Genomic DNA, 26,353 nt, shown 5'->3' on the forward strand with positions numbered 1-26,353 from the left:
TACATCAGTGTGTTTCAGTGAGAAAATAAAAACCAGATAAAAGTGTTTGGCTGCGTGTAAAGTGTTTATAAGCCACTCAGGCAGGGGCATGCGACTTGCGTAGCCTATTTGACATATAAAGATCTGGTTTTGAATATTTAATATAAATTCTTTTTTGATGATGATGACGCAGGTTCCTTTCCTTATTCAGCGTTAACGATAATGAACAGAGCAACTCAAACATACCTTAACACTGGTAGTTTTTAGAATTTTTTGTTGTTTTCTTTTATTAACAAATGGGGTTATTTAAAGTGCAACTTTTATGTTCGTATCCCCAGTGGCAATGTGCGGTAAAATAATGTAGCTGTTTGTACATGCGTTATGGGATTTATCGCTTATAATTACAACTGCACTTGATTTTGGAACGTCGTTAACCACGCCCGATTCAAAAATTTGATTAATTGGTGTGGAAAACCCGGAAGTGAGGTAGCTTAAGGACGTCTCGGGAGTGGAATGGCTAGCTACAGGTACAGCGAAGTTCAACACTACTGCAATGGTGAGTCCTACAGTTACGGGCGAGGTCGAATACACAATTAATTATAGACACGATGCGTCACAGTCTTACTATCCGGAGCCTTAGGAAGAAAAATGACTGTGAACAGACGAGGAGGAGTATAATTGTCAGGGGCCGACTCAAGACTGGGATGTGGTCTGGGGAGAACTTAGACAACATCTTGGTGAGTGGCCTTAGAGCTGAAACTACAGAGCTACGATGCTATCTAACGTTCGTTAGGTAGTTAATATCAGCGCTACGGTTGAAGATACGTTTTTTTTTATTTCACGTTGTGTGTTCTTAGTTCACTGAGCCTAGCGCTCAGAACTGATGTTGCTAGGTGTCTTACATGGTATTAATCGTCGTCATCGTAGTCGTGCTTGCCCATGCCCAGTGAATACTCACAACTGCTGGCTTGCTGAATGTCTCTTTGCCGATAAGCGATAGAATGTAATGCAACATTCTGACTCGGGAGTCTGGGACATCCATGAGCCTGATAACCATTTAAAAATGTCTTTATGTTGTGTAACGTTATATTATTAAAAATAGCATTAAGTCAGCGCCAACGTCCAGTCACCTTCTCAAATAAATGTTATGTGTTTCCTATAACTGGTCAAGATAATTCGTACGGAAATCTGTTGAGATTATCAGAAACTTTTTTTCTAAATCTCATAATTTATGCTGTGATTACAGGAATGTTGCCTTATATAGCCTAACTCGTGATAATGACATAATAAGATGCTAATGTTGAAATCATCGTGATAAAAAAAAATGTCCTACGGCCTCCAGGTTGCTTTCCTAGGCCTAAATACTGGCTTGCTAAGTGTATGATGCGGGATCTGAAATGCTAATTTGAGGTTGGGGTAGTTGACGGCAGGGCCTCACCCTCACCGACCCCCTCCCCTGGTGTCCCACAGACCCCTTACTCCTGAACCACCCCCACCCCCCCCCCCCATTTCGGCTGGGCGTGACCACACTCCCAGTCACGATAACAAAAACCAAATGGAAAGCAGATGAAAGCCATCACTGACAGTGAGGGATGTCTCGTTTTCATATAATCAGTTTGCATCATTAGATTCAATTAATCATTAAAATTTACTCCCGTCCTGCCTCATAAGCAGCAAAAACACACACACACACACACACTCACACACACACGCGCATATACATGCAGCATACCCACCGGCCAGCTTCTATGCAAGCTGTCATTTCCTGCTGTCGCAGTGATATTTCTAGGTAGCGCTCGTTGTTTTCGCTGAGGAAGGAGACTCGCGGAGATAAACGACTGAGGGGAGCCTGCTTTTGTTGATCAATTTGGCGACTCATAATTGCCCAATTTGAGCGTTATGCAGATGCTTTTAGCGGAAGCGGTTTGCAGAATGTGCGTTTTACCGCGGCTGGAAAACCACGACCAGACCTGGAGCTGAGCAAAAACGCGGTTAAATCAGCGCCGCTGTGGAGATGCCACAAGACCCGCCGGATCAAGTGGGAGGAGGGTCGCTGTTTTTTCTTTTAAATAAAACCTTAATCGGGGTGTATTTGGGTGGAATCTGTGAGCTAGCACAGCTGATTTAATGGTAACTGGGAAGGGGGGGTGGGTGTCAACAGCGTGACAAGGAGAGAAAATGGCCCCCGCAAAACAGCGAGAGTGACATTCGCCCCCCCCGGGAACAAACTGCACCGATTGTGTCCCACGAGCCACCTGGGGGGTAACGTCTTGGATTTTTCCCAAAACATGGAACTCATATTTAAAGGATTCCATTTAAAAAAAAAAAAAAAAAATTTTTTATCTGCACCTCTTTTCACGAGCGCCTGAAATGTCACCGTATGTCACGTTTGAGATAGTGTCTGTCATAACACACATCTTCTGAAATAAAAAATAAAAAAACGCACTTTCTTAGATACACGGTGCGCGGTATTTTTTGTGTGGGAAGAACTTCCAGAATTTTCCCCCAGACTTGTACTTTCTATTACTGCTTTGAGTTAATGTTTATTGCCCGTTTTAAAGCGTTCTGAAATCTTCCAGAGGTATTTGTTGCTTAGAGAAACATGACAGTAGTCTTTTTCTGCACCTGCTGTCCAGTGTCCCTCATTGCAGGTTTTCCAGAAATCAGCGAGCATGTGACGTTTAACCGACCCTGCTCCAGTGTGTCCGTCACACGGGGGGTTGGAGGGGGGTTGGGGGGGGATGGAACTTTCTTTCCAAGCACGGAAGAGGGTGAGGGTTTAAATTTCCCATTCCCTCTCTCCCGTTCAAAGGAGCAAAGCAGTTTTTCGGCACATCAAAGCTGGCTCTCTGTCCCGTTCGGAGCGGGGGGGGAAAGGGAGCAAGAGTCCCGGTTTCACTGTGTGCCAATCCGCAGTGGGCCCCCCCTCGCCCGCGCCTCTTTCGGGCCTTCACTTCAAGGGCCCCCGCTTTGTTAAAAATGTGTTTGTTCTCTTATTCTTTTTGGGGTCGTGTGTTTAAAAAAAAAAAAAAAAAAAAAGTGCTCCCTTCTCCTCTCCACCCGCTACCAACTTTTTCTTTTAATAAAATTTTTTTTTTCACTTTTATTAATTTGTCTTTTTTTGTTGTTGGGAAAATCATGAAGGCTAATTAACTCCATCATTCTGATGCAAGGTCTGTCGATGGTCCCTTTCATCCAGATACTGATGCCCTCTTATATGGGCTTAGCCTCCGGGCCTTTTAAAAAAAAAATCTCGTTCTGAAATATTCCCTTTGATAACGGCGGCGTCAGCGCGGTCCCCATGGTGATTAGGCTCTGCTTTAATGTCAGACCTGCGGAGTCTGAAGGCCTCCATTAGACCTGTGCCGCACCATCTGTGTCCCCCTGCACCATCCTCGGCCCCGCCTGCTTCCGCTTCCGTTTTCATTGTGATGCGTCGACCCCTGATTGGCTACAACGCTGTCACATGATTGTGTACTTCTTCACGTAATTTATTGCCGTGTGTGCCCTGCTGGCTAAAGTTATTAGCGCCGCGAGTTAAGTAGCTACGGCTTATGGGCCGGAATAGCATCGGAATTCTGCCCTAATGGGCCGGAATAGCATCGGAATTCCTCCTTTATGGATGGGAATACTGCAGATATCTGTGAGGTTCTCACTCCGCTGGTCGGCACCGCAGCGGTCGGTCAGTGTCTGGACATGCCCTTCTGTGCCCGCTGCCTCTGGCTGTCCTGCCGGGGACAGGGGAAGGGCTCTAACCACTTGTTTTTTCTCTGTCTTTCTTCACCTGCTCTGTTTGCACGTACGGCAACATGCCCTCCTGCATTTGGGTTCCTTTTCTTTCTTTGGAAGTACGTTTACTTTCACTTTCAATTTACAGAAAATCATGTAGCGTGGAATGAACTCTGAGAGTACTTTACAGTGTACACTTTGCAGTATAACAGTTTATTTAGTCTTTATTGGATTCATACGAACACTGAGTCTGCTTGACTGCAAAAACGGAAGCATTTTTTTGTGTTTTTTTGGCTCTTGTTATCATTTTTTCACACTGTGCACACAAGACGATTTGTTGACGGGGGTTGTATTACTTAATTTAGCAATTGTTCTCTAATGTTATTTTATATATTCTTTTTTCGTACTAATCTTCTCATTCTGTCATTCATTTTTTTTATTGCTTCGTTCTGTCAAATTCTATCCTTCCTTCTCATCTTTCTCATTTTAGCAGGTTACCTGTTGTCCAATTAAAATTAAAAAAATATATATTGATCCTTTTATTTCATTTGGTGAGCTCTCCAAAGTGCTCTTGGGCAGGTCCACTGTGACGACACTACAGCAAATAAGATTAGATTTGATTTGACTTTCAACCCACAGGCAGATAATATTGCAAAGGCTTCTGGGAAATGTTTGATTGTATTAAAGGGCAGAAATAGATTTGGCTGGAGATACCTTCGCGGTGTTCCCCCTTTTGCATGGAGAGGTGTCCCGTTACGGGACTGTGAGGCACCCTGCATTACGGAGGAGGGGGAGGCCCTGTGTTAGGGAAGAGGGGGGAGACCCTGTTCAAGGGAGGAGGGAGATCCTCCCAGGAATTCTGAGTCAGGAGTTTCGGCTGGGAGTCCCGCCCAAAGATGCAGCGAAACCTACAAGTCTGGTCCTGCAACAGAGGAGGAGGAAGGAGGTTGGGTGTGAGTGTGTGTGTGTGCGTGTCTGTGTGTGTGTGTGCGTGCGTGTGTGTGTCTGTGTGTGTGAGTGGTGGGGGGGGGTCCCTTTTCCCCTGCTCTCCTGAGGAATCTTGGAACCTTGCCTGCTGGAAGAAGGTAGAAATCCCCGGAGGTTTCATCACCCTAGAGCGTGAGAGGAGATCATCGCTTCAGCAAAGGACAGCTCACCCCCACCCCCCCACCCCCGGTTCCCGGAGTGCCCTGGTCAGAGGCCACGTGCAACGTCTTAATCTCCTCACAGCAGGAGACTGTAACTCGTTCACTAACTGTCTGCTGCCATAACGAGCTCAAATTGACTCTCCGGGCCCATGAAAATAGCAGGTAATGCCCTGAGCCTGTGCTGCGTGCAGAATCACAGCACAGATGATATAATAGCACAGGCCTTCAGAAGAGGCCGCTATGTGCAGTCTAGCACAGTACTCGAGATCGGGGAATGCTGAAGTGTCAAAACACAATTATCCTCCATTATGTGTCTAAATAGAGAGGGCATGAAACGAAGTCTGGAGCATCAGAAAGTGTTTTACTTCTACAACTTTTGTTTTTAGACCTGTTGACCGGGTGATGCCTTCCAGGGTCTGCCCTGGGCAACCCTGTGGGGGCAATTTCCCCTCCCTTCTGTGTGCTAGAGATTCCCCCCTCTCTTCTGAATGCTGTAGCTTTTTCCCTCTCTTATGTGCTTGAGATTTCCCCCCCTCTCTTCTGTGTGCTGGAGTTTTCCCCCCCTCTCTTCTATGTGCTGGAGATTTCCCCCCCTCTCTTCTATGTGCTGGAGATTTCCCCCTCACTTCTATGTGCTGGAGATTTCCCCCTCACGGCCAAAACCTCTGCGTTGGCCGTGTGTTGTGCTGCACTTCAGTTGGAGTGACATCATCGCACGCTAAAAAAAAAACAGATTTATGCCGCCTTCCTTGGAAATGTGTGTTACGAAAAGTGTTTCGAAATAATCTGCTCCCTCGAGCTGAATAACAGACGATGTGATGTGGATGTAATTCAGAAGTGGGTGGAATTTACCATCGTGTTTGATCAGCGTGTGAAAACAAGCTTGTTTGGTGCACCAGCACCAGGATTTTTAACCGTTGATTATTGTGCAATAATGTGAGAGAAATGGATCAATGTCAGGGTGAGAAACGGGTGCCAACTGCCAGTCAGCTCTGTGACATCTGTCAATCAGTTCTGTAACATCTTTCAATCGGTTCTGTGATATCTCTCAATTGGTTCCATGACTGTCTGTCTGTCAGTGAAATCTGTCATATCATCCGTCAGCTGTGCTGTCTATCAGTCAGTTCTGTGATATCAGTCAGTTCTGTCTTCTGTGATATTTATCAGTAAGTTCTGTGATATCAGTCAGTTCTGCCTTCTGTGATATATATCAGTCAGTTCTGTGCTATTTATGGGTCAGTTCTGTGCTATTTATCAGTCAGTTGTGTGCTGTCAGTTGGCTCCAGTCAGAGCAGGGGTCTGTGGAGCGATCAGTATGTGCAGCTGCTCTCTGGAAAGCAGGAGCTGTTGTTTTTACACAGGTCCCCAGAATCAGAAACATGGCTGGGCTGCTGCTCCCACGTCTGGTGATGGGAGAATGTGCACGCATCTAAAATCATAGACAGGGGCAAGACCAGCTAATACATAAAAGTGCAGAGGTAAGGATTAGTCACGCACTTCCAGCGAATGCTCCCCCCCCAACCCCCCCCCCCCCCGCCCCCTTTTGCAATCCTGTTATTTTCGTTTTTGAAAGTGCATACCATAAGTGCAGACAATGAAAAATCGCTTTATTTTCACAGAAATGTACAAAAGAGAGAAGGCCTGGATTTTTATTTAGATTTTTTTTTGGGTTGCTTGGCCTTAACCCAGCTCTAACCGATTTATGGCTCTCCCAGTCTCCACTGTGGCTTGGATTCAAACTACATTTACAAACTGAGCTATGAATTATTACAGATAAATGCAAGTGTTACTCTCCCCCCCCCCCCACCCCACACACACACACACACACACACACACACACACTCACAGCAGAGTTTTTCCCCAGTGCATTTGGCCGATTGCTGAACATGCCAAAACTGTTTGTGAAGAAGTGTGTTACATCAGTGAATCAAAACTAAAGACAAATGTTGACTGAACTCGGGCCTTAAGATGCTTCGAGCCTGATTTACTGAGACCTTTAGCTCACACAAAACTAATAACACAACCCATGATTGGTGGAAAACTAATACCAGTCATTGGTCACGGTTATTGGGTTTGCGTGTGTTAATAGGTTTTCCATGTGCTGTCAGGCCCTTTGTCTGATTAACATACTAATAATAAACATTAATAATCATCATAATTATCTTATCAGTATTATCACCTTATGCACTTTTCTGGGAGGCCCAATATGCAAATAGCTGAACATACATTTTTAAGACCATGAAACAATTAAAATGAATCTATGAATAGCCTAAATAAATATAAATAATATATTGGTACATACTGTACATTACTACAGATGCGTGTGATTTATAGAATCCAGGCTTTTACTGTAAAAGCAGTCATGCACTATAGCTTCTGAAAGCGGGTCAGTGACTGTCGTTTCCTGAAAGCGCCCGTGCTCTAATCCCCTCATTTACTCCCGTTACAGCCAATCAGGGAGGAGCCCCGTGTGAGCCTGGGAGCTGTGAGTAAGTCAAACGGCTCGCTATAAATACACAGCGTGCGCTTTCTCTCCCCTTTCGCTTCCGCTAATGCGAGTGAAGCCGTCGGTAATTGCGCTGAAGTACAAAAGTACACGTCGCTGCCGATTTATTTATTTATATAGATTTATTTTTTAGTTTAATGCGCTACGGGACTGAAATGTATGCATGCCGCCAGGTGTGATCCACACAAGCAGACAAGATTTACCTCAGAAGCTCCTCTAGCCCTCGTCTCCATTGTTAAAATACCCCGGTGTCGTATCCGTGGTGACGGCGGTAAATTGGGTCGCATTTGAGCGCGGAGACCGGAAAGACGTTATTATCTGTCGCGATTGGCCCTGCTCGTTCTTATTCTCTCCCTTTTCTTTCACGGTGTTCTCGGAACATGTCCGTGTACAGTGTTTATTATTTTTTATTTTGTGTGTGTTTATGTAGGTCATCCTCACTGGCATAGTCTGTGTCCTTACGTTTGCTTATGTGTGTGTGTGTGTGTGTGTGTGTGTGTGTGTGCGCTTTTCTCTGGCCGAATATTCCCGCATTATCACGCGTCCTCGGCGCTCGCATTGAGTGCATATCGGGCTAAACCGCATAAAAATACAGGCGTAAATGCACCCAAGACGCATTAGAGGTCTGATCTCTCAAACCTCAGGTGGTGGTCAAAGGTACATGTAGGGCCATTGATAAGCAAGGGTCATCGCGAATGCATCTCCTGACTACGCGCTTCTGTGTGCAAATGCATCTCCTGACTACGCGCTTCTGTGTGCAAATGCATCTCCTGACTACGCGCTTCTGTGTGCAAATGCATCTCCTGACTACGCGCTTCTGTGTGCAAATGCATCTCCTGACTACGCGCTTCTGTGTGCAAATGCATCTCCTGACTACGCGCTTCTGTGTGCAAATGCATCTCCTGACTATGCGCTTCTGTGTGCAAATGCATCTCCTGACTATGCGCTTCTGTGTGCAAATGCATCTCCTGACTACGCGCTTCTGTGTGCAAATGCATCTCCTGACTACGCGCTTCTGTGTGCAAATGCATCTCCTGACTACGCGCTTCTGTGTGCAAATGCATCTCCTGACTACGCGCTTCTGTGTGCAAATGCATCTCCTGACTACGCGCTTCTGTGTGCAAATGCATCTCCTGACTATGCGCTTCTGTGTGCAAATGCATCTCCTGACTATGCGCTTCTGTGTGCAAATGCATCTCCTGACTACGCGCTTCTGTGTGCAAATGCATCTCCTGACTACGCGCTTCTGTGTGCAAATGCATCTCCTGACTACGCGCTTCTGTGTGCAAATGCATCTCCACACTACGCGCTTCTGTGTGCAAATGCATCTCCTGACTACGCGCTTCTGTGTGCAAATGCATCTCCTGACTACGCGCTTCTGTGTGCAAATGCATCTCCACACTACGCGCTTCTGTGTGCAAATACATCTCCTGACTACGCGCTTCTGTGTGCAAATGCATCTCCTGACTACGCGCTTCTGTGTGCAAATGCACCTCCACACTGCGTGCTTCTACGGGCAGAAATGTGATGGTGTATCAAGTGCGCGTTAGGCATACTCAACTTAGTCACAGAAACTTGGGTTAAACAACAACAACAACAAAAAAAAGAGACGGCCCATTCTCAGATGCTTATTGTTTATTGAGCCATCATGTGGAGTTTAATCAGGTCAGTGACTGAGAAGGAATGGAGCCGGTTGGGAACGCCGGTCGGGTCGGCCGGTTGGGAACGCCGGTCGGGTCGGCCGGTTGGGAACACCGGTCGGGTCGGCCGGTTGGGAACGCCGGTCGGGTCGGCCGGTTGGGAACGCCGGTCGGGTCGGTGTTCTGAATGTGAGTAAGAGCCGTTGCTGTTCTAACACGCTGAGGTGTGTTCAGCGCGGCGCTGGGATGAAACTCTTGGCCTCCAGCCTTTTCGGCGCGTTCGCTCACCTGCAGCCGAGCTCACGCAGCGCTGGGGCTTCACCTGTCGCTCTGTTCCGCCCTGTCTGTCTGCTTCTACTTACTTCTGCATCACTCTTTACCTCTCTCTCTCTCTCTCTCTCCCTCTCTCTCTCTCTCTCTCTCTCTCTCCCTCCCTCCCTCTCTCTCTCTCTCTGTCTCTCTCTCTCTCCCTCTCTCTCTCTCTGTCTCTCTCCCTCTCTCTCTCTCTGTCTCTCTCTCTCTCTCTCTCTGTCTCTCTCTCTCTCTCTCTCTCTGTCTCTCTCTCTCTCCCTCCCTCTCTCTCTCTCTCTCTCTCTCTCTCCTCTCCCTCTCTCCTTTCCTCAGTCTGTCTCTCCGGGCTGTCCCTGTCAGCAGGTGTTTTGTCGCTCTTTGTGAACAGCAGTTCTGTGTCGCTGAGTTTCTGTGCTGTCTGTCAGTCTCTGATCCCTCTGTCTCCACGCGCTTCTCTTCTGCTACGTTCTCTTTGGGCTCGACAGCCTCCGTGTGTAACTGCTCTTGACTGCTGTTTTTCTGTCCACGCACACAAACACACACGCAAACACACATGCTCACGCACACACACGCACACGCACACGCACACACAGACACACACACACACACACACACACACACACACACACGCACACACAGACACACGCACGCACGCACGCACACACACACACTGGGGAGGGTCGAGAACGTGGCGAGTATGAAGGACTGAACGGGCTCGCGAAGGAACTTTGAGTATCGTGCGTGTCTGTTGCGTAGCAACAGTTGACCGTTAACGCGAGTTAACACACAACGTCGTTACACTGCATACGAACACCAAGGCTGCGGTGCTGAAGTTGAGCTTCCTGAAACAGGTTTGTCGCCGTTTGTCTTTCCTGCTTGATCTTTTGATCCAGGTTTTTACACGATGAGAAAACCACCACTACATCTGGGCAATCATTGCCATCGTATAAATATATGCCACGCCTTGCTAAAAGAAGAGTTATGTTTTCTACTTTATTTGCATTTCATGTATTTAGCACATTTTCGTATCTGGAGCAGCTTACAATCATTTTTGCAGCTGGATGTACACAGAAGCAATTCAGGTTCTGTACCTCACACAAGAGTTCAGTGGCTGTGCCCCACCTGGGAATCAAACCTGCAACCTTGGAATGGCAAGCGCAGTTCCCAGACCCCATTGCATTACCCTGCCACCCCAGCTGTGATGAAAGCATTCATTTAGGTCTAGTCTGACCAGTCGGGTTTTCTGCCTCTGGTGGGAAAAACAGAGAGTGGAATGGGCATTCTGGAGGGGTGGGGGGGTGTTCCGCCTCAGCCCAAACCGCGAGCCCCCGTCCACACCTCCGCACACACCCCCATCTCATGCTATGAAATGGGGGTGTGTGTTATTATAATGGGGGAGGCATGGTCTGGGGAATTTCATTGATTCAAATAAAGGTTGAATGAATGCATGAATGAAATTCCCCAGACCATGCCCACCCCCATTATAATTTGGGGGGTACAGCAGTGGCGTACGCCTAGCCGTTGACTGAACGCACGGGTCTCGGCGGCTCTGGAGTTGTGTATCTCTGGCGACTGGAAGGAGATAAATCACACAAGCCGTGACTAGACCACTGTGTGTGCACAGGGCCAAGGCTGTCTGCTCCACCCCCTCAGCCTCTGTCTGTGACTCACCCTCACACACCCACCTGTCTGTCGCACGTCTCCTGACCCCCCCCATCCCCCCCTCCTGTACCGCGGCCTGGCTTGTCTACCCCTCATCCCCCCCCCCCCCCCCCCCCCCCTCACATCATTCCTTCGGCTAGACAGCCTTAGCAGGTGCGTGGCTGTTTACACCCCTTCAGGCTGTTTAACGAGAACGCTCTTGCTACAGCGTTGGCGCACACTGCTAAAATTCTGGAAGCCAAACAGACCGCCCCGTCATGGAGCACCGCCATCTCCAGCTGATTTTTGGGAAAGCTTGAGCACACCCTCCCACCCCTGACCTGTTGACCGGTCAGCCCTTGTGCTAATGTGCCTTTTGATTGAGCGCTGCAGCCTCCATGCATCGCCCCCCCCCCGCCCCCCCCCTCGTAAATCCTCCCTCTGGACGTCCGCGCCAGGTTCTGATGACTGTATCTGTATCTGGTGGCGGTTTGGCGGTTTGGCGGTTTGGGACTCCGTGCCAAAGACGCCTCAGTCCTGAGCACCGTTTCCCCTAAACCCGCCTCGCCGTCCCGTTCCAGACTGGGTCGACCCCATCCCGTCCATCCAAAGTTCCGCCTCACGGTCTTTTCCCAAAAATTCCTCATTTGTGTCCCGATTTCCCAGAAACATTTTTTTTTTTTTTTTAATTTTTTTTTTTTACTCTCTGTCTTTTGCATTGTGCAGAAAGGGACGTCTTGCTCACGTTATGATGCAGAAAAAAAATGATGATGTTTTTTTGGTAATTGTTGAAGAATTTAGTATCCAGACATTTGAGTGTTGCCTTTTCTTAAGGATCTGTTCACCCTCTCTGCAAATCTCAGAGAGACTCCGTTTCCCCTCAGGATCACACCATTAATCTGTGTGGGGCGGCAGTGTAGCATAACGGGCAAGGAACTGGGCTTGTAACCTAAAGGTTGCAGGTTCGATTCCCTGATAGGACACTGCGGTTGTGCCCTTGAGCAAGGTACTCAACCTGAATTGCTTCAGTATATATCCAGCTGTAAAAATGGATGCAGTGTAAATGCTGTGTAAAATGTTGTGTAAGTCGCTCTGGATAAGAGCGTCTGCTAAAGGCCTGTAATATAATGTAGTGTAATGTAATGTAGTGTAATGTAGTGTAATGTAATGTAGTGTAAGGTAATGTAATGTAGTGTAAGGTAATGTAATATAATGTAGTGTAAGGTAATGTAATGTAGTGTAATTAGCATTAGACCCGCTGCAGTGCAGTAGCACCCAGGCGGAAGCCGTTCTGCGGGTACGGTCGGGCGTAACATCCCCCAGGGCAGAGAACGCGGTCCGTCTCGTCTCCCTGCAGGTCTGCTGACGACCCGATCAGTCCGTCAGACAGACACACGCTGAGCGGTTCAGCAGGACCAGCCGCAGCGGTTTGGTTCTGATCCACGGAGCTAAAATGAGTAATGGGGCCAGCTGGGGGGGGCGGGGGGGTTTGGCCGTCAGACCGCAGAGAAACCACAGGAAGAGAGTTACGACAGGACTGTTTATTCCTCTGAGCCCCAAACAGAGGCCACTGGAGCTCCTGTCCCTGCAGGCATTAGTGGCTGTGCTGGCGGCTGTGTTGGGGGGCTGTGCTGGCGACTGTGTTGGCAGCTGTGTTAGTGGCTGTGCTGGCGACTGCTGGCAGCTGTGTTGGGGGCTGTGCTGGGGGCTGTGTTGGGGGCTGTGCTGGCGGCTGTGTTGGGGGCTGTGTTGGGGGCTGTGTTGGGGCTGTAGTGGCAGCTGTGCTGGCAGCTGTGCTGGCGGCTGTGCTGGCGGCTGTGTTGGGGGCTGTGCTGGGGGCTGTGTTGGGGGCTGTGCTGGCGGCTGTGTTGGGGCTGTGCTGGCGGCTGTGTTGGGGCTGTGCTGGCGGCTGTGCTGGCGGCTGTGCTGGGGGCTGTGCTGGCGGCTGTGTTGGGGGCTGTGTTGGGGGCTGTGCTGGGGGCTGTGTTGGGGGCTGTAGTGGGGGCTGTGTTGGGGGCTGTGTTGGGGGCTGTAGTGGGGGCTGTAGTGGGGGCTGTGCTGGCGGCTGTGCTGGCAGCTGTGTTGGGGGCTGTAGTGGGGGCTGTGCTGGCGGCTGTGCTGGCAGCTGTGTGTTGGGGGCTGTGTGGGGGCTGTAGTTGGCAGCTGTGTTGGGGCTGTAGTGGGGGGCTGTGTTGGGGGCTGTAGTGGGGGCTGTGTTGGGGGCTGTAGTGGCGGCTGTTGGCTGGCGCTGGCCTGTAGTGGCGGCTGTGCTGGGGCTGTGTTGTGGGGGCTGTGCTGGCGGCTGTGCTGGGGGCTGTAGTGGGGGCTGTGTGGGGCTGTGCTGGGGGCTGTGTTGGGGGGCTGTGCTGGCGGCTGTGCTGGCGGCTGTGTTGGGGGCTGTAGTGGGGGCTGTGCTGGGGGCTGTAGTGGCAGCTGTGTTGGGGGCTGTGTGGGGCTGTGTGGGGGCTGTAGTGGCGCTGTGTTGGGGCTGTGTTGGGGGCTGTAGGGCAGCTGTGTTGGGGGCTGTGCTGGGGCTGTGTGGCAGCTGTGTTGGGGGCTGTAGTGGCAGCTGTGTTGGGGGCTGTAGTGGGGGCTGTGCTGGGGGCTGTGTTGGGGGCTGTGTTGGGGGCTGTGTTGGGGGCTGTGTGGGGGCTGTGTTGGGGGCTGTAGTGGGGCTGTGCTGGGGGCTGTAGTGGGGGCTGTGCTGGGGGCTGTGTGGGGCTGTGTTGGGGGCTTGTAGTGGGGGCTGTAGTGGCGGCTGTGTTGGGGGCTGTGTTGGGGGCTGTGTTGGGGCTGTAGTGGCAGCTGCGCTGGCTTCCTGACAGCACTCGGGTTCCAGAGCGCTCAGCACTTCAAGATGAAGCAGCAGGACAGTAGTAAACAAACACACAGCCTGTTCAAGTGCTCTTGTGCAACTGCTAAAACAGCAGCAACACTCACACATGTACACACACACACACACACACACACACTCTCTCTCTCACTCTCACGCACACAAACACACACTCACACTCACTCTCTTTCTCACACACACACTCTCACACACAGTCACACAGACACACACATACACACACATGCTCACACACACACAAGCAAACATTCCATCTGTGATTCACTTATTTGTTTTTAGTTGGGACATGTTTACAAGGGTAAGGCACCACACCCACCTCTAACTCCATACCCCTCTTCAGCTTGCACCTGGGACACCCCCCCCCCCCCAACCCCACCCCAACCTACACCTCCCTGAAGTTTCCCTGCTGAATCCCTATTTCTGAAACTGAACAAAGTTGTATTTTTGTGTTGTAATTTGTATCAACAAATGTGTTCGATAATGCATAGAAATATATTCAAAATATACCAAATATTGCCACTTTGGTCTTACTATATTTGGACTGCCTCCATATATTTAAGTGTAGTATCCAATCCGTTGTAGTTTATTGTTCAGTATATGGCAATATATTTTCATTGCATAGGGGCAGATTGTGGGATTCGGGGTTGACCCGCCTGCTCCTGCTTCCTGCCTTGTTCCTGCCTTCTGGTCACATGATCTGAGCTCTGGGAGCCAACCAGAGGAGGAAATGTCAGTCTCCCCGGGCAGCCAGGAAACCTCACTGCCCATATAAGGCACTTCCTGTCCTGACTCTGGTCTTCCTGTTGGCTATGTATGGTGCTTCCTGGTTTCTTTCCCTTGGCTGTGTGCCCTGGAAATCTGGCTCTGAGCACTTTTTTTTCTTTTCTTTTCTTTTCTTTTCTTGTCTTTTTTAGAGCCGTGTGCGGAAGGCAAGCCAGGGATTTCGATTAATGATAGTCGCGGTGTGGAGGAACGACGGTTCCCAGCGGAGTGTTCGCTCCGCCGCCGCCGCCGCTGGTTTTTATTTAAACTCCGGGCAGCCGGGACTCTCGGTGTCGCTGGGGGCCGAGAGGCTGGGAGAGATTTCTGCAGATCCGTGCACTTCCTGTGCCGCCATTCTGACTGATGTCTCTCAGAACGTACTGGTTCTTTGGGATATCTTACAGCACGTTTATGTGTGTGTGTGTGTGTGAGTGTGTAAGTGAGAGAGAGCGTGCGTGCATGTGTGTTTGTGTGAATGCGCGTGTCAGTGAGAGAGAGAGTGTGTGTGTGTGTGACTGTGCATGTCTTTGTGCGTGTGTGTGTGTGTGTGTCGGTGCATGTCTTTGTGCGTGTGTGTGTGTGTGTGTGTGTGTGTATGTACATGTATATTTAGGCTTTTAGCTGATGATCTCATCCAGAACGTAAATAAGTAGGTGGTTTAGGCAATCAACAGGGCCAATGCCAGCTAAAACATGAACCTTCAACATCAAGTTAAATGCCATAGTGTATGAAGGAGATTAGGAATGTTGTGCTGTAAGCTGTGTGTGTGTGTGTGTGTGTGTGTGTGTGTATGTATGTGTGTATGAGTGCCTGTGATTGAATGTGGATCCATGTCTGCAGTTTGTCTTGTGTTAAAGAAGTACATGTAGTCAGCTGTTCCTGGAGGTCAGTGTAGTTATTTTTTTTGGGTTCAAAAAACAGGAAGTGAGGTTTTTCAGTCTAAGAGGTCAGAGTGTCATGTCAGTACATTTTTCCAACATTGCACACATTCAGCTGTCTTAATCGTATTTTCGTCAGTTCTGTTTTTCACTTTTGTCGCTGAAAAGGCTCTGGATTGAAAAGGATGTTTTCATAAAGGTTACGGGCAAAGCTCGCGATTCCGCTCAGATGACACTAAGGGCCTGGGTACCTAAACATGTAGTTCTTTTTTAAAGAATAAATTCCCTCTTACTCTCTCCTTCTCGTTCTCTCTCTCTTTCTCTCTCTCCCACCTGCACAGACACACACACACGCACTCACGCACACATACACACACACACACACACACACACACACACATACACACAGAGTGTATAAGGTCACTGCACTGATGAAATAGGACTTGCTTAGAGAGTTCATTTTCCGTAGGGAGTTTTAATGCATTTAATGTCAGAGATTACAGGCCCCGCCCCCCTCTCTCATTGGCCGTGCCCCCTCCTATTTGCCCACAAGATTTAAAGTGACAGTTCACTTTCTGGTCATTTTTTCATGATATTTTTAGTGCATGTTTTTCAGTTGGCCCAGACAGGTTTTATGTGCGATGAAGGATATTGTAGATATTTAGAGAAAGATCAACCTGCTTTTCAGTGGCTGCACTTGGGGCATTCGGTGGTTCATGGTATATTAGCAGTACTTTATGGACCTTGTACACGGTGCACATAATCCATTCCTTGGTCTATTTAAGTGTATAGAAAGAAAATAAACTCCATGCTGCTGTGCTTTATGGTGAAGAGCCGCTGAGGTTTTCCTGCTTTTCTGCATGCTGATCGCAGGAGCAGTCCTGATTGGCTCTCTGTCACCTACTGTGCTGTGTCCAGTCGGGTTCAGGGAATATCCACGCACATACACATGCACACACACACACACGCAGAGAAACATGTGCATAAACACATAAACACTCATGTACATGCACACACACAACGCAGTCACACGCACTCACTTGGCCTTTTCTTTGTGCCTTTTGGAAGGCCGTACTACACTGTGGCTTTTAAACGCTGCTCTTACAGCATGGCCTCCCGCATTGTGCTTCTGATTGAGATGATCTGCTGAAGCAGTGCACTCTAATGGCTGAGAAACTGAAGCCTGTATTTAGCCCATTTTTATTTGCGTCAGGTTATGTTTTTTTAATCGTATTTCTTAGGGGGGGATGTGCGCATGCTCACTCCTTACAAGAACGTTGCTCACGAGCAATTTATGTTCTGATTATGCTTTCCGTTATTCTCAGGAACGAGACAAACAACAGACGAAACACAAAGCACCTCATTGTCTTGCGGGCAGTGAGCTGGTAACGGTTTTTATTTGGCCCAATAAAACACGCCGTCGACGATTCCCGTTTACAAGATGCAAATGACCGAGAGGTAATGAGGGAATGTAATTATTTTTATTCCTGAATTTGAGGGGAAATCTCCTGGGAATTGTTCTATGGTGTGGTTGATTGACAAGTGAAAGCCTGTGCACTGATTTTACATTTATAGTTTTCAGCTGAATCGATACGGAAGAGCGTGCGTTTGAAATATTCAAGCGCTTCTGCACTGGGAGAACGTTGGTAAAACTAACTCCGTTGTGTAAACAGTTTTTCTCACGCTGGCTGATGTCCTTGCTTAGCAGCAGCTGCCTCTGGGGATGAGAACCTAACACCACCTGGCGCTCTGCTCGACCCTGAGGCCTGACCGCGGCTCTCCCAGCACAGCGGTGAGCAGGCGCTTTGAGGTTTTAATCTCGACTGCGATCGGATTACATTACAGGCATTTAGCAGACGCTCTTATCCAGAGAGAATTACACAACGTTTTACACAGCATTTACATTGCATTGATTTGCTCGGCATGTTATTTTGTTTATGGGAGCTGAGCTGCTGTGGTCCTGCCTGTGCTGGCCCTTTATCCCTGTCTTCGCTGTTCACTGGCCCCTTTCCATGGAGGTAGTCAGTCATGTTTCCACGGAGACACCACTCGCAGCACAGGCACAGTCACCACACGCAGTCACTAGTAAGGTACAAACACACACACACACACACACGCACACTCACCCACACACAGACAACGACCTGAGTAAGAGTATTACAGATACATTCCCACACACACACACACACACACACACACACACACACACCCTGCCGGTCCCCATAAATATGGTATTGTGTTGTACTCGACCGTGAAGACGGCAGTGAAGGTGTGTCTGGCTCACAGTAGTTTTCTGATTAAATGTTGGTTTAGTTGAAAGTTTTTCAAAAATGGCTTTGAAAAGAGTCTCTTTATTTTAAATCTGTGGTGCCACAACTTGTTGCGTACGTGCGTGCGTGGGTGTGTTGTTTATGCGTGCTTGTGCGTGCTTGTGTGTGCTGAGGGAGGTGTCGGTGTTGGGGTGGGGGGGGTGGCGGGGTGGTGCAGCGGTCTGATGGACGCTGTGGCTCTGACATTTCTCAGGTGTTCACAGGTGTGTGAGAAGGCTCTCGCTCCCCGAAACAGGAGAGCAGGTAAAAATTCACTTCGGCAAGCGCCTTTTTGAGAGAGAGGGGGAGAGAGAAAGAGAGACAGATAATACCACTCATTAACTGTAAAAACGAGTGCAGAACGAATGCAGGCATTACCGGGTCTATTTCTGGAGCTCATTTCTCCCGCGTTTTGTTAGTTTCATCACACATCGCCGCCGATGCGAGCGCGGGGGGCCGCTTCCTGGCGAAGGTGCTCAGACTCAATAAGAGCCGATTACACTTAATTACAACGGCTTTCGCATCCTCCCGAAACGTGCCAAACCGCGGCAACACCAGACAGGATGCCGAGGTGCAGAACCCTTAACGGGAAACACGATGCTAATTTGCAAAAACCTTTAATGCAAAACACTGCTATTGCGGAAAGTACACATTACACACGTCTCAGAATCCCATTCGCAGTAGTGGAATGGTGATCTGAGGCAAAACAATTGTAAAATAAATAAATAAACACATTTTAATAGCATGTGCTGAGATTGTTCTGGAAATTGTTGCTGTCTGTCTGCGTGTAGGTGATGATGTTGTACCTTGTGTGCGCTTGTCTGTGTGAGGCTAGCTGCCTTGCCGTGGAAAATGTTTAATTTACTGGATTTTATGACGGAGAGTTTATTTCACTGAGAAATCGGGCATTAACACATTTCACAGTATGGCTGCTGTTTTAATGGAACTTTTCCCCTCTTCTCTGTTTATGTTCAGGGTAGTACAGCCACACAGTGCTACAGGACAGCTAGTGCCATGCTCAGGAGACTGACTGCAAGTGGTAACTGGCTTAATGTGGGCTTATGTAGCGTCTGTGCGTGTGTGTTTATGTGTGTGGTTATGTGTTCGTGCTTGTAGATGGGTGTGTGTGTGGTTATGTGTGTGTGTGTGTTACACTGTTTGACTGAGAATCCTTAAGGGAGTATGTGTCTTGTTTATATTGCCTGTGTGAGCCCCGGTCATGCCTGTGTGGGAGAGAGTGACGGCATGTTTCAGTCTGACTGAACCGAGCCAGCTCATCTACAGCATTACACACAACAGGGGAAATGTGTCAATCCTGTCCTGAGCTCCATTCAGAGGTGCGTTTTCAGTTAAAAAGTAAATTTAAAGATCTGTCTTAACTGTAATTACTGACTGATCTCAGAAAATACTCTGTGGGGAAAGACTACTCATCAAATGAGAAAGTAAGAACTTGCCGATTAACAAGGATTCAGACGGGAGGTTTACTGACGTGTCTGTGACCACATTGTCTGTGTGACCCGTCATCATGATCTTCCCGTTAGTGGGGAGTTTTGGGCAGTGTGCGGCAGAAAAGAATACAGAGGTTGCAGGTTTGAATCCCGGCTGGGACACTGTCGCTGTGCCTCTGGACATGGTGCCTAACCTGAACTGTGTTTCAGTGAATAAATAGGCTGCGTTTAAAGCTGTGTAAGTCACTCTGGGTCAGCCTGTCTGCTAAACGGCACAACTCTACACAAATGCATTTAACCCTTTAAGGAGTGACATCACAATTTGTGATCAGAATGTTCCTAACCTAACGTTCTAATGAACATTCTAATGCTGATGTAACAATCACTACTGGTTACTGAAAGCAATGGAGTTATAGAATATTGACTTAGAATTTTGAAAAAAAGTAACCATTCCAATAACCTGCTCTTCAAAGAGTTAAGAGTTGTTTAAGTATGTTACACGCAATATGGTTTAATGAGTTCAACTCAAAAAAGGAAAAATGTACATTTTTAAAAATGGATATCCTGTTGTCTAGACCAGATTATTCTCAGATTTATTTCAGTGCTTCTAGGATAGTAAAACCAATTGGCCAGAACATTTAACAAGGCCTTTAAATTTTCTTTCGACGGCATGTTAATGTTATGTAAAACAATGGTGAAAAATACTGTCTTAGCATCATGTCTGTTGGAACAATTTCCGTGCTTTGCAAGTAAGATTGTTTGCGTGTGTGCTTATGTCCATGTACGTGTAAGAGAGAGAGAGAGTGTCTGTGTGTTTGTGTGTGCTTGTTTATGCATCCGTGTGGAGTGTGTAGACTGAGGGGTGTGTGTGAGTGTGTATGTATATCCTGTGCGTGTTTACATAGTTTAGCTGAAGATGCTCTTCCAGAACCTTCCATCGCAGCGGAGCGCTGTTTTGGAGTTTTGAGAGCGGACAGGACTGACGCTGTGCTGTACAGCGCAGGCCAGACTAATCGCCATGTTCCCTCCTCGTTCCCGCCATGTTCCCGCCTCGTTCCCGCCATGTTCCTGCCATGTTCCCTCCTGGTTTCCTGCACACGCAGCGACCGTGGTCTGGGCGCAGATCGGCGCAGGCCGGAGCAGGGGCTGCTGGGACGGCGTTCTCTGCGGGACTCTCTCGCTGTCGCTGAGCTGGTTTGTTGTGCTTGTGCCGCCGCCGCGTCGCCCCCCGCCCCCCCCCCGCCCCCCGCCCCCCGCCCCCCCCCCCCCGCCCCCCCCGCCCGCGAGCCGCGCGACCTGACTGTGGTGCCAGAGCGTCTGTGGCCCGCTGCCTGTGGCCAGGCCCCGCTGCCAGCCTGCCAGTCTGCCAGTCTTCTGGGCACCTGGGTCAGAGTCTGGCACGGGCTCGGTCTGCCTGCCCCGCCCGCCCCCCCCCTGCCCACGCCAGTCTCAGGGCTCTGTGAGAGACAGGGATGTGAGGCTGGACTGGAGCTGTGGTTGGCACACACACACATACACACACACACACATACACACACATAAACACACACACACACACACACACACACACACACACATAAACACACACACATAGATATGACTGCACACTTACAGGGAGACACACACACACAAGAAGACACAAAAAGACACAAAAACAGGCACAGAAAAACTTTGCTCTTGTGCTCGCACACACACACATAAACACAAATACACACACACACACACACACAGATGAACACACACACACACATGAACACACACATACACACTGAACACACACACACACAAGTTGACCTGCTACATTTAGAGACAAACAGACACACACACACACACACACTCACGCTGTGGCCCGGTGGCTGACTGACAGACAGCTCCAGTGTGTGACAGGCGGGCGTGGCAGACAGACAGCTCCAGCGTGTGACACACGGGCTTGGCGGTCTCTAATCGCTGGTTGGTCACAGTTAGTTGTGGAACTCCTTCGTCGAGATGCCTGGCGGTTTTCCCGCCGGTTTTCCGTGGAATGTGGCAGGGCCCTGAAGGTCGACATTCCGGCATTAGTTCAGCAAGGATCCGTGTTCCCCACCGGCCTTCCGGTGGAGCGGGTGTCCCGTCCCAAGCCGGGACAGAACGGCCCAAATATCACCCCTAATTATCTGCATGTTTCCACCGATATTTCCCCAACGCTCGATCGAATAAGAACAAGAACTAAATACAAGTAACCGTACTTTTTGCACTGGGAGTAACCATGACAATGTGCAGTTCTCAGAGCCTGGTAGTTATACATCACTGAGAGCTCAGTGCAGTTCTCTGAGCCTGGTAGTTATACATCACTGAGAGCTCAGTGCAGTTCTCTGAACCTGGTAGTTATACATCACTGAGAGCTCAGTGCAGTTCTCTGAACCTGGTAGTTATACATCACCCAGAGCTCAGTGCAGTTCTCTGAGCCTGGTAGTTATACATCACTGAGACCACAGTGCAGTTCTCTGAACCTGGTAGTTATACATCACTGAGAGCCCAGTGCAGTTCTCTGAGCCTGGTAGTTATACATCACTGAGATCCCAGTGCAGTTCTCAGAGCTTGGTATTTATACATCACTGAGAGCTCAGTGCAGTTCTCTGAGCCTGGTAGTTATACATCACTGAGAGCTCAGTGCAGTTCTCTGAGCCTGGTAGTTATACATCACGAGAGCTTCAGTGCATGTCTCCCTGAGCCGGTAGTTATACATCCACTGAGAGCATGTTTCACCGATTCTCTGAGCCATGGTAGTTAGTAACATCACTGAGACCACAGTGCAGTTCTCAGAGCCTGGTAGTTCACCACTGAGACCACAGTGCAGTTCTCTGAGCCTGGTAGTTATACATCACTGAGAGCTCAGTGCAGTTCCCTGAGCCTGGTAGTTATACATCACTGAGAGCTCAGTGCAGTTCTCTGAGCCTGATAGTTCTACATCACTGAGACCACAGTGCAGTTCTCACAGCCTGGTAGTTATACATCACTGAGAGCTCAGTGCAGTTCTCTGAGCCTGGTAGTTATACATCACTGAGAGCTCAGTGCAGTTCTCTGAGCCTGGTAGTTATACATCACTGAGAGCTCAGTGCAGTTCTCTGAGCCTGGTAGTTATACATCACTGAGAGCTCAGTGCAGTTCTCTGAGCCTGGTAGTTATACATCACTGAGAGCTCAGTGCAGTTCTCACAGCCTGGTAGTTCTACATCACCCAGAGCACTTCATTTCAGCTTGAGGATAAACACGTTTGCTCTGAGCCCCCACACACACCAGCCAGGCTGTTGACAAACACTCTGAAAAGCGTTTGATTGCGTGTTTGCTGTTTTATCGCCGACGCGCACGCTGTATTCAGGAGAAAACTGAAGACGGAGCAGATTAATCTTCAGGCTGTTTCACTCTGAACCGAGACAATGTGGCCTTTTGAAGTTCTGCTTCTGAGAAACGGAAATCGAGCGTCTGTAATTGCTGGTAGAGCAAACAAACCCGGCTGCGTGTTGGAGTGACGGACGGCGTGACGTTTGTGCTGAACGCGGCGCTATATTGCACGTAAAATTTAATCTTGTGTAACGGGTGAATAACGCTGCCTGCAGGATTAAATATTTACGTTTTAAACGGGACGGTCGATGGGTTGAGTCTGGGTGCCACGCCCCGGACCACATCCCTCAGGCTGTCTGAACCCAAGCTGAGAAGGAGAACCCAAAAAAAAAAAAAAAACAGCATCATAAAATTTTGAGAGAGAAAAATCCATGGATTGATGAAAGCTCTGCAGCTCGTAACTTTTTAAACCGCTGCCCAGGCCTTTCAGGGCCGCCGCGCTGAAGAGAGGGCGTCAGAAACGTCCGCGAGCCGCGAGCTGGGCTAGCCGCCGCCGCCGCTGCCGCCACCATGAGCGCCATGGTTACGTAAGAGGTTGTTTGTCGTCGCGTTTCTCTTCCCTGGCAGATTCCCCAACCCCCCCACCCCCCCCCCCCAGACCATGATGCGCAGTTCTGGCAGGGCGCGGAGTGTCTAGCCCTCACCGCCCCCCCCCCCCCCCCCCCCGGGGTGGCGGGACGCGGCTGGAGTGTGTGGGGCTTTCCAGGCCAGGCCAGGCTTGGCGGGAATCCTGCGGTTTTGGGCTGGGGTCAGTCTCTGACTCACGCCCCCCCCCTTGGTGCCCCTCCAGCTGGAAACACGGCGCAGCTGGGACCTGGAGCTCTGGATGGGCCGGTAGCACAGCGCACACTGAGCCAGGGGGATTTCTGAGCAGGAAAAAGAGTTTTTGAGAAAAAGAAGAATGTGTGGTATTTATAAATCGGCGGTCTCAGACTGACTGAGACGTTACTGACCCAGCGCTGCCGTCTCCTGCCGTCTAATCCCCATACTCCTCTGTTTCAGGAGAAACCCCCTCCTGTCCCTCACCCCTCCCCACCTACTCAGCGCCCTCTACAGGCCCTCCGGGGTACAACGCTCTGACACAAAACAGCTGTGGGAATCCAGACCACGTTTCACAGCGGCTCGTTTCCACAACATATACCCATTTTTTGTAAGATTATAAAAGCAGGCTGATGCATTTTGGGTAATTCCACGCGAAGCATGGCTAATTTCGGCGGTAACTGTTAAACGTACGCAGGCTTCGGTATCAGAGGAGGGACAGCGATGTGTCAACACAAGGAGCGATGCCGTCTCGCGTGAACACTTCCTCCCGTCTTGTAAAATATAATCACAACGTGGAGGATAAGCGTTCGCTCATCTCTACAAACCTGTAAATTATTGGCTGTTAATGTGCTGACTGTGGGAAGGCGTTTCAGGGTGGGGGGTGCAGGTGTATGTACTCAGACGTTTCTGACTGGAATGAATGTGTGTGATGTGTGTATTAGTGTCTCATTTAACGGATCCTCCGCTTTACACATATACGCATCTCGATAACAGTTCTTCAGCAGATATTTAATTTCACAGCAAGGCGATGTGATTTCCATGAGAGAGAGAGGGGGTAGGGTGGGGGGGGAGAGAGGGGGAGGGAGGAGAGAGAGGGGAGGGTGAGTAGAGGGGTAAGGGGGAGAGAGAGAGATGTAGAGTGGGTAAAATGGAGAGAGAGAGGATGGGGAGAGAGAGAGCGAGGGACAGGAGTGAAAGGGAGAAAGGTGGGGAAGGGAGAGAGAGGGAAGGAGAAAGAAAAATGTTGGGAGAGATAGAGAGAGAGATTAACGGTTGTTGCGGGTCAGAGTCTCTGTGGTGATGTAACCGTGTGAGAGACTCTTGGCTCGTGTTCGTCAGTCAGAGAGATGATCTCCTGAACTCCGTCCGTCTCCGGCAGGAAGTCGGAGAGACGATCTCCTGAACTCCGTCCGTCTGCGGCAGGAAGTCGGAGATGCGGCGAGGGGAAGCCCGCCGGAGCTAGAGCCGGAGCCGGCCCGGGGGTCACATGACCGATCCGTTCCATCTGGGCCCCGACCGAGGGTCGCGAGAGAGCGGGCGAAACCCTGAATGAGACGAGTCCCGGAGTTCACCTCCTCCGCCTCCCCAGTCTGGAGAGCCCAAACCTGTCGGGTTCTCTTTTGTGTCGGCGTCCGCGGCTGAGGCCTCGCGCGTCGATGGAGGAGAGCGCAGACTGCCGTGAGCTCCTCTCCGGGGCGCGTGATGTCAGCCGCCCCTTCTTATCACGCCGCGGTTAGCAGCTCGACAGGTGGGCTGGCGGGCGGCCGGTCCACCAGCAGGGGTCGCTGGTGCGCGGGGAAATGATGCTTTCGCCCCGGCCGACTGAATCCCTCCCGTCCCTGGCTGTCGTTAACGGCAACCGTCTGTCGCCGTGCGCAGCCGCCGGGCCACAGTCAGCACTGGCTCGGTCTCGGGTCCAACAGATCGTGGGGTCCGTCCGCACGCAGCTCTGAGCTCAACACTGCCCCCAGTGGCCCCCTCGAGCCATAGCACTCCACAGACTCGCCAGAGAGGAAATATTTGCACTGCCCTCATTTCTCAGGAAAAGAGGAAGAAAAATGGAGGGAAGGAGAGACTCTTTTAACGGGGTGGTAAAGCTTTTAACAGCTCGGAGAAGTCGGGAATCCTGAGAATGTGTGCTACGCGTAGACAAGGAAGCGCGAAAGAACAGGATATCCTGTCACTGTCACACTGGAACAAAGCCTAACGCGTCTGGATGGGATAAATCTGCTGAGAGGGGTAACTGAACATGAAGGGGGTTGCAGTGCGGGACGCTGATAAATTGGACCTGTGGGTGTTACTGCTCAGCTGAGCGCGTGTATCACAGGCTCCCTTAACCCTGGAACCATGTGTAACCTGGTCTTAGCATAGCACGCCCAAATCCATCATCTCCAGGCCCAGAGGATACATGGTACTGTAGATGCTGAAATGAATGGCTGTATGCAGTCTCCCAGCAGTATGTGATTTTACTTTTTTTTTTCTTATGAGAAAGTTACAGTCACTGGCCTCTTCAGTACACCTGCTCGTTACCGTGAACAGCCTGCTCCTCCAAACAGCCAATCGTGTGGCTGCTCCTCGGTTTATCAGGCATGCAGACATGGTGAAGAGGTTTATTTATCAGTTGTTGTTTCGACCAAACGTCAGAATGGGCGAAACGCGTGCCCCTGAGTGACTCTGGCCGCGGTGGGAGTGTCGGTGCCAGACGTGCTGGTTCCAGCGTCTCAGGAACAGCGCCCCCCCCTGGGAGTGTTACGCAGTCTACAGTCCCCGGTGTTTACAGAGAATGGCGCAGTAAACAATAAACATCCGGTTAGCGCCGCGGCGGTCCTGTGGCTGAAAGACACGGCTCTATGCCTGGTGTGTGTGTGTGTGTGTGTGTGTGTGTGAGAGAGAGAGAGAGAGTGAGTTTGGGGGGGTTACCCGGAGCCCCTTTCCCGCCTGTCCCCGTTTCACCGGTGATGGAAGCTGACGGGCGTCGCCGCGTGGGTTCCAGCTGGTCTCCGTGGCGACGCTTGGCTCTCTGAACACTCTCAGGGTCTGTGCTTCTGGCCTTCGCGTTAATGGCCCCGGGTCAATATTTGTGGAGGGGTGTTGGGTTTGGGGGAGATTTCTGGGGGGAGGAGGAGGAGGAGGGGGAAGGATGCCTGGCCCTGCTGTGACGGGGCAGTGTCTGCGACTCACCTCCCTGTGAAAAGGGGCTGGGGGGGGGGGGGCGAGGTGGGGGGCGAGGGGGGGGGGCGTCTGCGTGG

The 26,353-nt window shown here is 50.0% G+C and overlaps 1 long non-coding RNA gene across 1 annotated transcript; it reads left to right on the forward strand.

The window, feature by feature from the left end:
* The first annotated feature begins 488 nt into the window (after positions 1-488).
* On the forward strand, positions 489-23,678 carry LOC135252009 (uncharacterized). Its single transcript, XR_010329251.1, has 3 exons — positions 489-716; positions 23,353-23,470; positions 23,565-23,678. It is a non-coding gene; the product is annotated as an uncharacterized LOC135252009 (long non-coding RNA).
* The last annotated feature ends 2,675 nt before the right edge of the window (positions 23,679-26,353 follow it).

Source organism: Anguilla rostrata, chromosome 3 (assembly GCF_018555375.3).
Source record: "Anguilla rostrata isolate EN2019 chromosome 3, ASM1855537v3, whole genome shotgun sequence".
NCBI classification, from domain to species: domain Eukaryota; kingdom Metazoa; phylum Chordata; class Actinopteri; order Anguilliformes; family Anguillidae; genus Anguilla; species Anguilla rostrata.